At 36.9% G+C, this 15,284-nt stretch overlaps 1 protein-coding gene across 1 annotated transcript in view; it reads left to right on the top strand.

The window, feature by feature from the left end:
* The first annotated feature begins 8,248 nt into the window (after positions 1 to 8,248).
* Positions 8,249 to 15,284, top strand: part of LOC311069437 (protocadherin-15-like) — a 268,582-nt gene continuing 261,546 nt past the window's right edge. Inside the window, exon 1 of the mRNA XM_084092609.1 lies at positions 8,249 to 8,659. The gene's annotated coding sequence lies outside the window, so the exon portion shown is untranslated. The remainder of the gene's footprint in view (positions 8,660 to 15,284) is intronic.

Here is a 15,284-nt window from a genome sequence, read left to right as displayed (position 1 = left end):
CTTTCTGCCTTCTGTCTGTAGGCAACTTCCTTCTACACTGACAGCAATTCAGAGTAACAAAGCAACCAGAAGTCATTTATTTTCAATTATAGCTGACAATTTGAGGTAACATGAACAACAGCGACCACTGGCAGAGTTTAACTTTATGCAAATGTGCAGAATGTGGTGACTACCAAGTGGAAGGCAGTGAAGATTACGTGATTTAGATGAAATTGTGCATTCCATTTAGATGGAACTAATTTTACTGATACTTTTATTTAATAAAATATATATATCATCTGCATTTCCATCATTAGCCATCTTAGATTAATGCTTAAAGTGACATTGTGTAGGAATTAGAGGTCTGCGCGGGACTGTGCGCGTGGGACTCCATGAACGCGCGCCGACCGCCACCGGAAGCCAGTTATTTTCGTTTATAAAGTTTTAAATATGTATATTTTTATGACAAAACTGCACGGATTACCCTCAGAAGGCCTTCGTTTATCCCCCTGGAGCCGGATGGATTATTTTTGTGAAGGATGCATAAACATTTTGCGACTTGAATCTGCTGGACCCCATTGCTTCACATTATAACCACTGAAAGATCTAAGACATTTTCTAAAATAACTGAAAATGTGTTTGTCTGAAAAAAGATTGAAATATGCATCTCGAACGGCTTGAGGGTGAGTAAATCATGGCTTAAATATCATTTTTGGGCGAACTATCCCTTTAACTGAAATGGCTTTCCTGAGGTAAATGTTATGTGACATATTGTTCTCCAGCTGTTTTATTGACCCCTTTCCGCTGATGAAAAACACTGATTGATTGATATCATGTATGAGGAATATACATTTCGGTAAGTTGTACTGTATCTTTCAACAGTGTTCGTGTTTATTTACTAATTAGTAGAGATGATCGGTTCACCTGCCGCTAGGGATCTGTCACGTCACATTTACAAGCGCCAAAACGGTATTTATTGTATGAATTTCGTAATAAAATTGACAGAATCTGAGAGCTGAGATTTTTTTTATATCATAATAACCTGCTCTGTCTAGTCTGTCTCGGTCTCCGTGTCCTCTTTGCTTCGCGATTTTTTCTGTGCGTGAGAAAATGGATGTGTGGCCGCGGCGTGAGAGAGTGTGAAAAGTGTCAATTAGTGATGGGTCGTTCGCGAATGAGCCGGATCTAAGAGCCGGCTCTTGTAGGTGAACGACGGGAGCCGGCTCGCATATCTGAAGAGCCGACTCTATTTTTAAAAATATAGCCTATAGAAATTAAATCATTATGTAGGCTAATAATGAAATAATGAATGATTTTAATTGCATTTAAAATAATTGACTAATTCAAAAACCAACAAAAACATAATTATATAGGCCTAAAGGCGCACACACATTTGTTTCGACTGTCTGATCAGCCTCACATTCTGTTCCTGTCAATCATACACGCGATGTCAACCAATTAAACTGCATGAGGGAGTGCCGAGCAAACTCACACACACACTAGAGATGCGGATAAACCGCGGATCAGGCGGATGACGTGACGAAAAATAATATTTTAATTAAATTCGGGCGGTGGCGGTTGAACCAATCAAATGAAAAAAGTTTGCCACTAAGCAAACCTGCAAGCTATGCCCAGCTGTCAGTACTATTGGAGGAGACCTAAACGTATCTTAGATGAGACCGCCTGGGTTATTTTGTTATTTTGTTTCGATATTAATTATATTTTAAAACAGCCAATCGTAGCCTACTACCACTGTGGAATATGCATTTAAAAGAGAGACAGATAATGGTCTGATATGACTCAGAAATGACATCGGGCAATTGCAGCGCAAGATGTTCAGAAGAACGCAAGAGCTAAACTTCTACAAGCTCAATAATATCCACATTAAAAAGTAAAAAAAGAAGGTAAGAAAAATAGTCAGTCATAACTTTGCCCATTAATTAGATGTGCAAAGCAAGCAGGCTAGTTTTTGGGTTGTTATGGACAATTAAATATGTGAATAGTCACGTTGCACAGTTGTGTGGTGGACTTTCAGCGAGTTAAAACATATATTTTTTAAAGAGCCGTTTGTGAGTCAAAAAGAGCCGGCTCTTTTCAGTGAGCCGAGTCAAACGAGCCGGCTCACGGAAAAGAGCCGGAATGCCCATCACTAGTGTCAATCGCGTGAGTCTCACGGTGAATGCGTAGAGTTGGCAGCTCTGTCAATGAGCCTGTTTAACTTTTAACTATAAATGTTCTACTGTCTATATAATAAAGTACACAACCAAGCAATGAAAAAAAGCTTGTAATTAAGACGTAACATTGACTTACCCGTCGAGAAGAAAGCAGGCAACTTCAGCATCTCTTTTGAAAGCTTTCTCCTGCATTAGCTATCCCAACATTAACCCTTGTTTTTTGTAATCTCCGGTCACGTTTCCTTTTACGGCCTATTTTGGACTTTTTCGACGACGAGGACTCCTTATCCTGTGACTCAGCATATGTATGGTCCTCCATAGATATATAAACGCTAGATGTCTTATGGCGCAGTCACTTCCGGCATCACCGTTCGGCCATCTTGTCACAGTGAAGCTGTGCATTAAGGTGAATGATCAGCATGCACACAAATCCTCTTATCTCGCTGAAATCTTGACGGATTTACAAACGGTTTGGTTTCTTACAAACGTTATTAACGTGGCTATAATTCCGAATGCTTAAACATGTTTGTTATAATTATTCATATGTATGCACTGTATGTATGCAGTGTCATAACTACATCTCTGACGTTTATAACAAACCAAACCGTTTGAAAATCGGTAGCAAATTGAGCAAGTTATGGTTATTTAAAAGTGCATGCACCATTAAACGAGTGAGCGAGCACACTGTGGCAAGATGGCCGCCACGTGCGGACGTCGACCTCCATTGGCCAGCAGCGAGCACGAGACATCTAGCCTTTATATATGATATCTATGTGGTCCTCCATTATAAATAACCGTACAGTGCAGCCTTTTAAACTTGCCGGGGCAGTGACAAGCGCCTCTCACCGCTCTGCTCCTCCGCTTCTGCTGGCTTCAGTCACGTGACGCTGGCTCTGATCGGAAACGCGTTGGCCTAGTACTTTTTGTCCCTCTCTGCTATTATAGTTTTTCAAGATGGCGGAACTACATGGAAGCCTCCGTGGACCTACCCGTCCCATGTATATAAAAATAATAAATTCTTCGTTTACGAGGATAAGTCAGATAATTAGTAGAGGTATTTGTACACCATTGAGGACATATTTATGAATAAAAATATTGATTTTAGATAATAAAATACCTAAAAAACTACACATTTTCCCTTTAAGTACACTTAAAGGCAAGTACACACTCTTTTAGCAAAATAAAATAAAATAAAAAATTATTTGACCGCCATTCAAAAGTAGTCAAGTATTTTGACTTAATTATATTATTGCGAGCACCTTATATACCATTTCATTATAGTACACTACCGTTAAAAAGTTTTTTTGGATCAAATAAATGCAGCATTGCAGAGCATATTAAACTTATTTTAAAAGAAAAAAAAATTACATATCCTAAACTTTTGTCCAGCGCAGTCCATGAGAAAAGAGTCCATGATCCATGATTGATTTCAATCGCTTACTTCCAGATTCTCCTTCATCAGCCAAGCAACTGCCATTGAGATGAATGGGAATAACAGATCTTGTAGCTTTCTCCAGCTGTTATAGCCCTCTGTGCTATTGCAAGTTTTTTTTTTAATTCAATACTAGTCTGTTTATAGCTATATTGCACAATGTGAATGACCATGAACTGCAAGGCCTGACACCTGACTTTTATTCACACTAGAACACACTCACACACACATGTGGTTTTACTGAGTTACTCATACATGCCCAGAAGACTTCTGCACTCTGTTCTGACCTCTTACATTACTAAGAAAGAATTATGCCGCTTTCTCTCTCTATTCTAACCCAGTTGTATATCTAAATCTGCCCCCTAGGGGGATGTAGCACTGCGATTAAACTTGGCTCATCCAAAGCAAAGCACAGAACAAGATCTCTTACTGTCATTAGTAATGCTGATGCATGTTAGCAAGACAGAGGAAACATTATACAGTTCATAAGGATATGTCATAATGTTTCTATGGCTCTATGCTGTAAAGGAACTGGTCACATGAGATTGATTTTAAAAATAAGGTAAACTCACAAAATTATATATATATATATATATATATATATATATATATATATATATATATATATATATATATATATATATATAGTCAAGGAATAACAGACATAGAGACAAAGTTAGTTGAACTCAAAACGTATTTATTGGCACAGAGGTGAACAATGAAGCAGATGAGTGTCAGAGAAGTCAGATTGATATGGAGCAGATGAATGCTGAATAAATTAGTCTTTTCTTTCTTTACCAGGGTGCAGGAGTATATCAGATGACTGGAAAGTGACGGAGCAGGTGAACACACACCTCTTCGTGGAGTACGGCGAGTAGACAGATGACTAGGATCCTCTAGACTGAGTATAATTGGAGATCATGGGAGTTTCACAGGGAGATTGTTGGAGTATCACAAGGAGATTTCTCAGGTAAGGAGTCTATAAACTATATAAAAATTAATATTTGGCATCCATATGTCGCAAAGTCATATTGTTGCAGGAGTTTTTGAGTTATTTAGAGGATACCGATTTTGTTTTAACAAATTACATTTTAAATGTTTTTTAAATATTATAACATTTTTGATAAATTTTCCAACGCTGTTTTTTACACCCCAAACTGAAAACTCTGAACTATATATATAATCTTGTATATAATCTTGTGTACCACAGTGTTTGGGAATGTGTCCTCAAAATATTTGGTGATGTTTGAGTGACTGACTGTACCTGAAAAGATGAGGTTTGGACTTGGATTGATATGAAATGTCCTCAATATCTCTGCTGCTAGCATCAGCTTTTAAAAAATGTGTAGATGTACTGCATGCTAGCACAGATTTTGTTCTGCTTCTATATTGAGAATATTAGATCCTGAGCTTGCTGAGGCATGAGTGAGCAGCTGCAATGTGTTTTCCTGCGTGTGTGTGTGTGTGGGGGGGGTTATTTTTGAGAGCAGGGCATCACTTTGCTTCAGCTTACCATTTTCCGAATAATTTGACTGAGGAAGGTGCAATGTTGCAGCCGAACGTCTCTTTTCCTCTGAACGAGATTTTTATTTTTAAGTTGTTTTGGCTGACTTCATGACATATGTAGTTTATCAGCATTTGTTTTGATCTATTTCCTGCATCTTTTTCCAGGCTACCTGTTAATTTAGAAGGGGGTCTGACTCTGTAGATGGTGATGTGGGATTTCATTAAAGCTGTAGAGCAAAGCCCAGTTGCACACTGGTAGCATGGACTGCATTAGCTTTGTTACAGTGAGTATACAAAAACACTCTATTTGCGGGTGAGTCTCTGACCGAGACTCAAAGACCAAAGAACAGCTCCAACATCCACATCGAACTCATCTAATTGGTCTGTCATGACTACAAATGACTATGTTGACCTTGAAGTGGTTTCTATCTCATACGCACGCACACTCTACTATCTCTTCCTCTCTTCACACACGTACTTTCTATTTTCAGGCCTGTGCTCAGTTCATTTTGTGATTGCCACATGGATCTCCTGGGGCTGCCTGCTGATCCACTGTGCACAAGGTGTGGATGTGCATTGTGATTTGTAGATGTTGGTAGAGATACTTGTGATAATAGTAAGCCACACACACTTACAGTGTGGTAACATATGGTTTAAAATATGATTCAAAGTCACCTTAATTTGATCCCAGTGTAATGCGCTCACAGTACAAACTTCTATGTAGAAACCCTCATTCTGGCCCTCTGTCTGAAATGATCAGTTTTTAAGTGGCGGCTCCTTTAAGGCTTGTCAGTAAACAGCCACTATTATGATTGGCTGACGTCATTGCATAGAAAAAAAAAAAAACAGCCTATGTAATGCCCACTCACTATTGCATGTGAGTAAGTGTTTTGAAAACATTATCCATACTATTGATCATTTACATGCAGACAAAGCATCATCATTTACAGATAAAGTATTATGAAGTAATTTACTTACGGTTTGTGATGCATCTGCTGTCAGATCCAATACTGTTGTATTCTTCTGCTTCATCTTTTAACAATCTCTCAGTTACACTGTACCTTGTTTACAAAACAAAATGCCCCGAACAAACATATAATCCAAAAGATAGAGGCAAATTTGATTTCTCATGTCATTAATATTCTGGGTTCAGTACAAGTTAAGATCACTTGATCATAATGTTGATTATCGCAAAAAAAAAAATTGACATGGCCATCGTTTTCTCAGAAAAGAAAAGAAAATTGAGATTATGGCGATCAACTTACAAAAGAAGTTAATATGGAAGCGATTTTTGAGTGATTTAAATGCAGAAAGGTAATGCTTATAATCTTAAGATTAAATTGCATATAAAATTTCCATCCAATTGGATTACACGGCTTTAACATGAAACTAATGTTAATGTGATGCATATTTGTCAGTCTTACATAAATGAAATGGGTAATAAATGCTTCTACTAATAAATGCGTTTGAACAGTGTACAGGTTTATATATTTATCATCAAAAAATCCAACTTGTTTCAATCTCATACTACATTTTAACTAGATAAATATTGCTTGTTTCATAGCCATATTTTAACAATGGTCATAACTGAATAATTTAATAGTTTAGTTAATAATAGACTATGATATGCGTGCAGAAATTATATCTGTTCCTTACCTGTTTCATTTAGATATGACTGACAAATATTTATTAGTTTGTTTCTTTATGTTCTTTTCTCTGTTTATTCTTTATGTTTATGTTAAATTTAGGCTTACATATTTATGTAAGTGAGTGTATATTGTTTAAGCTGTGTAGTTCTTTAAATCATAATTTCACAGTTGTTTTAGAGTGTAGCATTGCATTGCCATAGTGATGAAGTTGTAAAATTGCATTTGACGTTACATAGAAAAGGTTAGTAAGCAATTTATTGCACACTAAAATGATGTTATAATATTAACATTGTTAATTTCTTGTAGCTGTGCTATTGAAACAATGAGTAATTTAACGTTAATAGATTGACCCCATTTACTTCCATTACAAGTGCCTAACTGTAACCCAGACTTTTGCTTATTTTTTAGGAAAATGAGGGACAATTGGAGATTATTATAATTATTATTTATTTTTTGGGTTATCAATATTATGCCACGAATGCTGTTGATTGTAATGAACCTGAAATATTCCTTAAAACGTCATGTGGACCCTCTGTGTAAGTACATTTCTGCAGTGGTGGGCTACATGGTGTGATGTTACAGGGGTTTCTGTACACGAGCACTGGACCGCAGCCTCTCCGGTTACAGTGAGCTGCGTTTAAGATGTTAACTGGCTACGTTACTAGAGAAGAGCACAGTCAGCCAGTGTTTGCATGTCTCTCTGTCATTAATTTCTAAAGAGGTTGAAGAAAAGACTCTTTTAGGCTGTTCGGTTGCAGTGTCACAAGCTGAGAAAGGTAATGCTTTCTCATCATGTTTATGAGAAACATTTAACATTTAGAGATGTTTATGAGAAACATTTAACATTTAGAGTTGTTTACGGTATGATAAACATTTAACTTAAGTACATTGCACATGCATTGTGTTGGTTGGTTGGTTGGTTGGTTGGTTGGATGGATGGATGGATGGATGGATGGATGGATAGATAGATAGATAGATAGATAGATAGATAGATAGATAGTGTATATTTCTGGGGCCATTAAGATTTTTTTGCATTATGATTTTATTTGCATGACAATAAAGTCCAACCCTCCCCCCATCCAAATTTAAAGTATACTATTTAAAATATATATATTTTCTGAATAAAAACAATTATTTATTTGTTTGTTTTAAATAGTAATATTATGCACAATTACTTTTCAGTTTTTAATTTATTTATTGGAATGATTATCTTGCAATATATATAATTGATATAAATATAGTAATGACTTGGACATGTTTTTTTAATATATATATATATATATATATATATATATATATATATATATATATATATTATTCCCCATTATATAATTCTGCCAGACAATGCTCAGTTCACATCAAGATTTACCTGCCCTCACCTTTACTGACCAGGCAAATGAGATTAGTGCCGAGAGAGAGAGAGAGAGAGAGAGAGAGAGAGAGAGAGAGAGAGAGAGAGAGAGAGAGAGAGAGGCAGAGTAGGTTGAATGAGGGCTGTGTGAGGTGGGTTGTACTTTCATTGGAGCTGTCATGGTACTTTTTTACCGTTACTTGAGGACTAACAAACAGCGTCCTGAATCTGACCTGCTCTTGGACTTTAAGCGCTTAAGGAGAATCAATAAGAAGTAAAATCACCGGGGCTCTTGCGGTCCGTCCTCGTCAGAGAAAAAGACACACACACACGTTCAGAGACTGATGCGGGATTCGCCGCGTGGGTCTGTCCGGAGAGACTCTGCTTGGATTCTTAACCGACATGGTGGGTTAACGTTTGAGTGATACGGAGACCATCCGGTAAATTCCTGACAGGAGGAATGAATGATTTCACGCGGGGCGCGCGTGAATGAAAACGCTCGCGTAACTGTTGCTGTGAACGGACGTCTGCAGGAACATGAGGAGAGGAAATAACTGAAATAAACTGCGTGAGTAAGCAGAATTAAGATGATTTAAATAATTAATAATATGCTATTATGGTCAAAGAGCGTTTTTGAGTATCGTTTGTTGAGTTTTGTTTCTCTTGGTCTTATCAAAGTCAATTTGTAATCTGTCTCTGTTAGCTACATTAAGCAAAATAACGCATTTAAAGAGCGGTCTAACTGAGACCACATTTCTTTTATTCATTCATCACTCCTCTCTGCATCTGTACCCCATTGAATCCATCTGTTGAAAAAAAATCTGTTAATTGTTTTATTCATTCAAGACAAAATTAAATGAAGTCAAATGCGACTGGACGTGATATTAATTTTGAGGATGGTAGCCTACGTTATCTTATGGATTAAACTTTACCGTGTCATTCACTTCCATCAGCCACATCATTTAACTCGCTTGTTTCCATTTTCTCTCTGCAAAGGCAGCACCGAAGCTGCATCTGTGGTTGATTCGATCACGCCAGTAGCGTGTGGTAGTGCTTTATGTGTTTATGTGTTAGTAATATGTCATATCCTCTGTCAACACTGCAGGTGTATTGAAAGGTGTGCCTCCTGTCACCATCGTTAATTCGCTAGAAATCAGTTAACAATTTGAAGCTTATATTGCACGTTTTAAATAATTTAAATGTCATTTTCATTCTGACATGAGCATAAGTTGATGTCAGAGTTTGTGAGTTGTCTTTATAATTAGAAAAATTTGCACAATTTTCATGCATTAAGGTTGATTTTTGCACCTGGACATCATAAATGATAAATCAGCCAATCATAGTAGTGAATTTTTTTTTAAACTTGTATTTCACCATTACCACCTCACATTTATTTTCGTTTACAGTTGCTACTGACCCTTTTCCACACTATTGACTTTATTACATTCATGTTTCCCAGAATTGATCTGTTAAAAGACTTAAATAATGAGTCAGTGATGTTCTGTTGGTGTAATGAATAGATCAGTGAGACTGGTGCTCAGTTGGCATCTGTGTGCAGCTGACGCCATTGATATGGAGAGAAAGAGTGTGTGTGTCTGTGTCTATGTGTGTGTGTGTGTGTTAGGAGGAGGACTCGGGTGATCTCATGAGTTAACGTCCATGTTTCAGCCTAAAGTTTTGGGTAACAAAAGCTCCATTAGTTAGAGATGAAGTGGCCATCCTGTTTTTTATTAGGAGATCAAGATGAATGCTTTGCCATATAAAGATAATTAAGGAGCTTTGAGATAAGTCAAAAGTTTCATGCACTGTGATAATAGGCCTATTTATATCTTGTAATTATGAAATGCTTTGACATTGTGATTCCCCTCTGGCTTGTTATTTGAAATGTATCTCTCGTTCACAACTGCAGCTCTTGTAGGGTGATAACAGTTGACACACACACACGATTGATCTTTTTAACAGTCATTTGGTTGGTATTATAATATGTTGATTCTAATTTCAACAGGCCTCTTAAATTCGATTCAACCTTAAATTGTGTTCAAAAGTTTGGTGTCAGTAAGATTTTTTTATTTTGAAAGAAGTCTCTTATGCGCACCAAGGCTGCAATTGTTTTTATCAAAACGAGTCATTTTGTGAAATATTGTTACAATTGAAAATATATCTTTTTTTCTATTTTAAATATTATTAAAAACATTTTTAGTCCTGTGATGGCAAAGTTTAATTGTCATGATCCTTCAGAAATCATTATAATTTCCTGCTCAAGAATCATTTCTTGTTATTATCAATGTTGAAAACAATTGTGCTGCTTAATATTTTGGTGGAAACTGTGATAAAAATGAATCACTAAATCATTGAATAATATTCTGACCAATAAATTATTTTGACTGGCTCATAAGAAAAGTTATACACCAATGAGGTTATTCACAGGTGTGGTTTGATATTTTAGATATTATTCACATCCACTCTTTTTTGCCCAGTGTGCTGGTTAAAAGTTGGAGTAAGTGATTTATGAAAAAAAACGCTGTTGAAAGTGCATCGGACGGAGCTCCACAACAAACTTGTAGCCAATCAGAGGGATAGCCTATTTGAAGAAAAGAGAGATGGCTAAGAGAGAGACATTACAAAAGAGAAATGCTCACAGGAATATCACTGGAAAAAGTGATCAGACACGAGCTTTAGAGAGACGTAAAAACGGACCTGATGTTGCGTTGTTTCTGCTCAATACTTGAGTAACATTGGTTTTGAGTGTGTGCTGTTGCTGACTTACAACGGACTCTTGGTTGTATATATTCTTGTGTACTGGATGTTCATTTTTTGTCGTTCTCTTGTCATCTTTTTGGAAAGCATTATTTTGCTTCGCTTCTGCTATGATAAAAGAGACACTCCTGCATTGCGTGTTCGTGCATTTTGGGGGTGGAGCAATGAAGGGAGGAGCATGTTTGTTTGGGTTGATTTCAAATATCCACAGTGTTCGACAACGATTTTGAAAAGTCACATACTGAACCTTTAACTTAATTATTCATTGCTAAGGTGATACACCAGCAAGGTTTTGTTTCTCATTGTGATGCTTTGCCCAGCATGTCGATTTAGTTCAGTTACACATACGTATTTTAAAAAATGTTTTCCACTTGACAGACAAACAAGAACATGTTCAAGTTTGAAGGGCACTTAAGTTTAACCAGTTTTATGAAGTTTCCATGGTTTCTGAAACTGTCTCAGGAGGTGGTCTGTTGCTCAGCGCACTGAAAGTATTATGAGCATCAAACTGCTGTAAGCACTTCTGTCCAATGAAGCGCAGCAAATGGGAGCCACACAATGACATAGTTTAAAGGGCCCTAAGGCAATTACATGGAGGTCAGAGTCTTAGACATGCACCTGACCTTCATTCGCCTTGTGCCGGAGTTGACCTCTTAATGCCGATAATACAGCTTCAAAGGCACAACTGACCAGAGGTCTTACGACTTACTAAGAGGGGAGAAAAAGATGATGAAGGTTGTGCTGTGCGTGAAGTAGCAAGGATGTCATTATGCTCCTTGAGGTAATACGGAATATCAGACTGTGTGGTATCATGGTTCAGGCATGACTGTATTCACATTCACTGTGGACACCTTAGAGAACACATTTCAGCATTAGCCGTGGGTAGTGATGCCTGAAATGATTTCCATTCACACACACACAGCCACGCAGACAAGAGATGGAAGGAGAGAAAAACTGTGAGGCAGAGACAGTGAGCGAGAACAGCTGGAGAGAGACATAGATGGACAGGCGCACTGGAAGTAAGGTAGCATCTTGGGACAGAGGGAAAGATTTTAAGGAATACATCAGCCAAAAATTTACTCTTGTCTTCACTCAAGTTGTTACAAACCTAGTGGTCGACAGATATCGGTTTTGTGATTGCCGATGCCGATATCTTAGAGAGCAGGTGGCCGCTGACCGATGTGAAGCCTATACACTGAAAAAAATGATTAGTTGAATTTAATCAATTTTTTTATCGTAAGTGGTTGCACACAATTGATTTTAGCTACATTTAAACAAATGCATTGAAATGAAATTAAGTTCAACTTAATGCATTTGTTTAAATGTAGCTAAAATCAATTGTGTGCAACCACTTACGACAATTTTTTTAATTAAATTCAACGAATAATTTTTTTCAGTGATATACTATTTATTTGAATTAATTTTTAAATTAAAAATAAATAATTTGAAAATGATTTAATAAAATAAATCTCTAAATTAAACAGACTTACTATAGATGACAACTTCTTGATTCTTTTAATACCCTTGATTACAGTATTTTTCACAAATAAAGAAATTGTTGAAAAAAAATATTAATAAAAAGGAAGTAAACACTGTAACCTGCAGGACACTCATTAAGTTTGTGCAAACTGGGAATATATATCCCTATATATTTAATAAAGACAAGGTAACACTTAATTTTACTTACAGAACAGTGAAAATGACATAGTTGGCAACTGAATATAGTGCAGCTTCGTTTGAAATCAGAGGTTTAAAGTTTGTCGATAGATCCAGTGAAGCTGAACTCTCCTGTCCGCATTCAATTCACAGGGACAGAATACACGCGATCATGCAGGCCTCAAATGCACACTTCAGAATATCTGAAAGTCTGCAAGGTTTGTGAAATTAAATGTTTATTAGATATTTAAAGATTTGTTTAAATGATATAAATGCGTATTTGTTGAATGCAGACGATAAATGCGAAAGTAATAGTGTTTGCCTTTGTCACTAATAATATAAAAGCAAATGCTGTAATACTTTTTTGTATACAGTTTACTTTCTTTGTTTAACAGTTCTATGTAGTGACATATTAGCCAATATTGTTAAACAGAGGCCATAACTAATGAATTTGGAGAATGAGAGCGCTGTATGCTCAGCGGCGTCAAAAATAAAAGTCTTCAGAAGCCATTTCAGAACAAAATTATGAACAAAACTATCCATCGATAATCTTACTGTAGAGTGAGCTGTCATTAAGTGTTTACATGCACTTATTTTCGTCAGACACAATGAATCAAATCTGATTCCAGATTCTGAGAGTTCTGTTAAACCCAACACTTTTCAATCCGATTGACATATTCGTTTACATGCGCATTTGCATGTATTCCGAACAAAATGTCACCAGAGTTGCCTCATTTTTGCCTTGATGACATATCTAAAAAAGATAAAAATATATATTTTTTTTTAGCAAATATTTTATAAATCTAGTCTCATCCCCTGAACAGTTCGTAAGACATGAGACATAAAAAACATACGTACATTAGTTAGACATAAAACATTTGTAAACTTACACATCACGGCACTGGGCATGTGCACAAGGTGTTTTTAAATCTGAAAATAGTTGGATTCAAGCGTTAACATACTTAATTTTTTTCCTGTCGATCGGATTATTTCAGGTCTACACCACCCCTTTCAATTCGATCGGAATTTCATTCGGATCGAGCTCAGATTGAGCCTTACATGAAGGCTTTTCATCAGACTGAGCCATCAATCCGATTATAAACAAATGGGTGCATGTAAATGTAGTGGGATGAACTTGAGAATTAGACCAGTCTGAATCTTGATTGAATCATTCAAACTGTTTTTGATTAATCGAAAAGATCTGAGAACGATTCATAAATTAGACATCTATTTCTCCAGGGAAGACAGGGAAAAACTGATAAAATGTGTACCTTTGGATAAAAGCATTTGCCTTGGAATACCAAGGAGAGCTAGTGCACTATTTCAGTATATGCATTTGGCAGATCCTTTTATCCCAAAGTACACAGTTGATCAGTTTTTCTCTGCCTTCCCTGGTAATCAAGCCCATGACCTTGGCGTTTCTAGCACCATGCTGTACTGTTTGAGCTTCAGGAAGGCATGTACTGTATGGTTTCAGAAAACTTGGGACACACGAGTCATATGGACCACTTTCATTGTATTTCATGGTGTCTGCGCATCCTTTTTAAAGCTTGAAAGCCTCAGTCCCTCTTCCCTTGTGTTCCACGGAAGAAAATAATGTCATATGGGGGATTAAATAATGGCAACATTTTTATAATTGGGTGAACTATTCCTTTAAAATAAGCAGGATAGAGAGTTTCCACAATGTAGGTGTAGGTGATGGACGTTCAGTAGGTTGGCTGCTTTGCCAACTGTATAAATATAAGCCCAATGATATTCTCCTCTCTTCCGTGTACATGGTCTCTGATGTGTGAAGGCCAGGCTGGATTTCTCCAGCATGCATCTTTACCTCAGTCAGCCTCTCTCAGCTGTCTGATTCATCTCTAATCAGCTTCTGCCCACTGGGAGTCCCGCAGGATGACAACAGCAGGGTAGACCGCGAAAGCCAGAGGTTTAGAGCTCAGGCAGAGAGGGAGCAGTTGGAGAGGTCGGGAATCAAGACTCCAAGGCATTAAAGAGTGTTAATGTATTTGGTTGAGATGCTATAGTTTGCAGAGCCAGACAGGGGTTAAGAGAGCTGTTTAGAGGAGAACTGGAGAGTTTGGAGGAACAAGATGAGTAATGGTGTAGACACTAGAGCTGCTGCAGAGATTGGTTGAGGTCTGAGGGGGTGAGAGAGTGAGTCTGCTGATGTTTTGGCAGATGGGATCATCTCAGGTACAGATGCTGTTTGGAGGGCTTCAGTAGAGCGGTATGAAGGATATTAGATGGTCTGTGAATGCCTCTCTATACACTCAACATGTTAAACAGCAGAAATGAGCTCAAATAGATGGTAATCACTAATGCAAAACATGAATCCAAAAAAGTCCAAAATACAAAATTCAGTCTCTTCATTACAATTCATATTATCAGCATTTCAATTTGAGTGAATGGATTTTTATTTATTTTTTTATTTTTTTATTTACTTTGTATTTGGTTAAATCCTGCTTTTCATTCAACGACAGCACATATTTCTTTTTCATTTTACATAACTTGTCTTTGTTTTAAAATCCTGAATCCTTCAGCTTAATTATACGGTTAAATAATAACAAAAAATGTCTCAGACTTTTGGACTCTACTTTTTTATGATTTAATCATTATTCATAGGTATTCATTTGTAAAGTGTACAAATGTACAATTATTTTCGGATTGTTCCCTTTAAATAGCTTTACCAACAAAATAAGACCATTCTGATGCTTCGAGACCAAGGCCGAACTTAGCTTCACCCTCAACTAGCACTTACCAATATAACCAGCCTGGAC

This window comes from Abramis brama (genome assembly GCF_963993115.1).
Source record: "Abramis brama genome assembly, chromosome: 19".
Taxonomy (NCBI): Eukaryota; Metazoa; Chordata; class Actinopteri; order Cypriniformes; family Leuciscidae; genus Abramis; species Abramis brama.
Note: the sequence above shows the minus strand (reverse complement) of the source record. Positions and strands in the feature narration are given on the sequence as shown.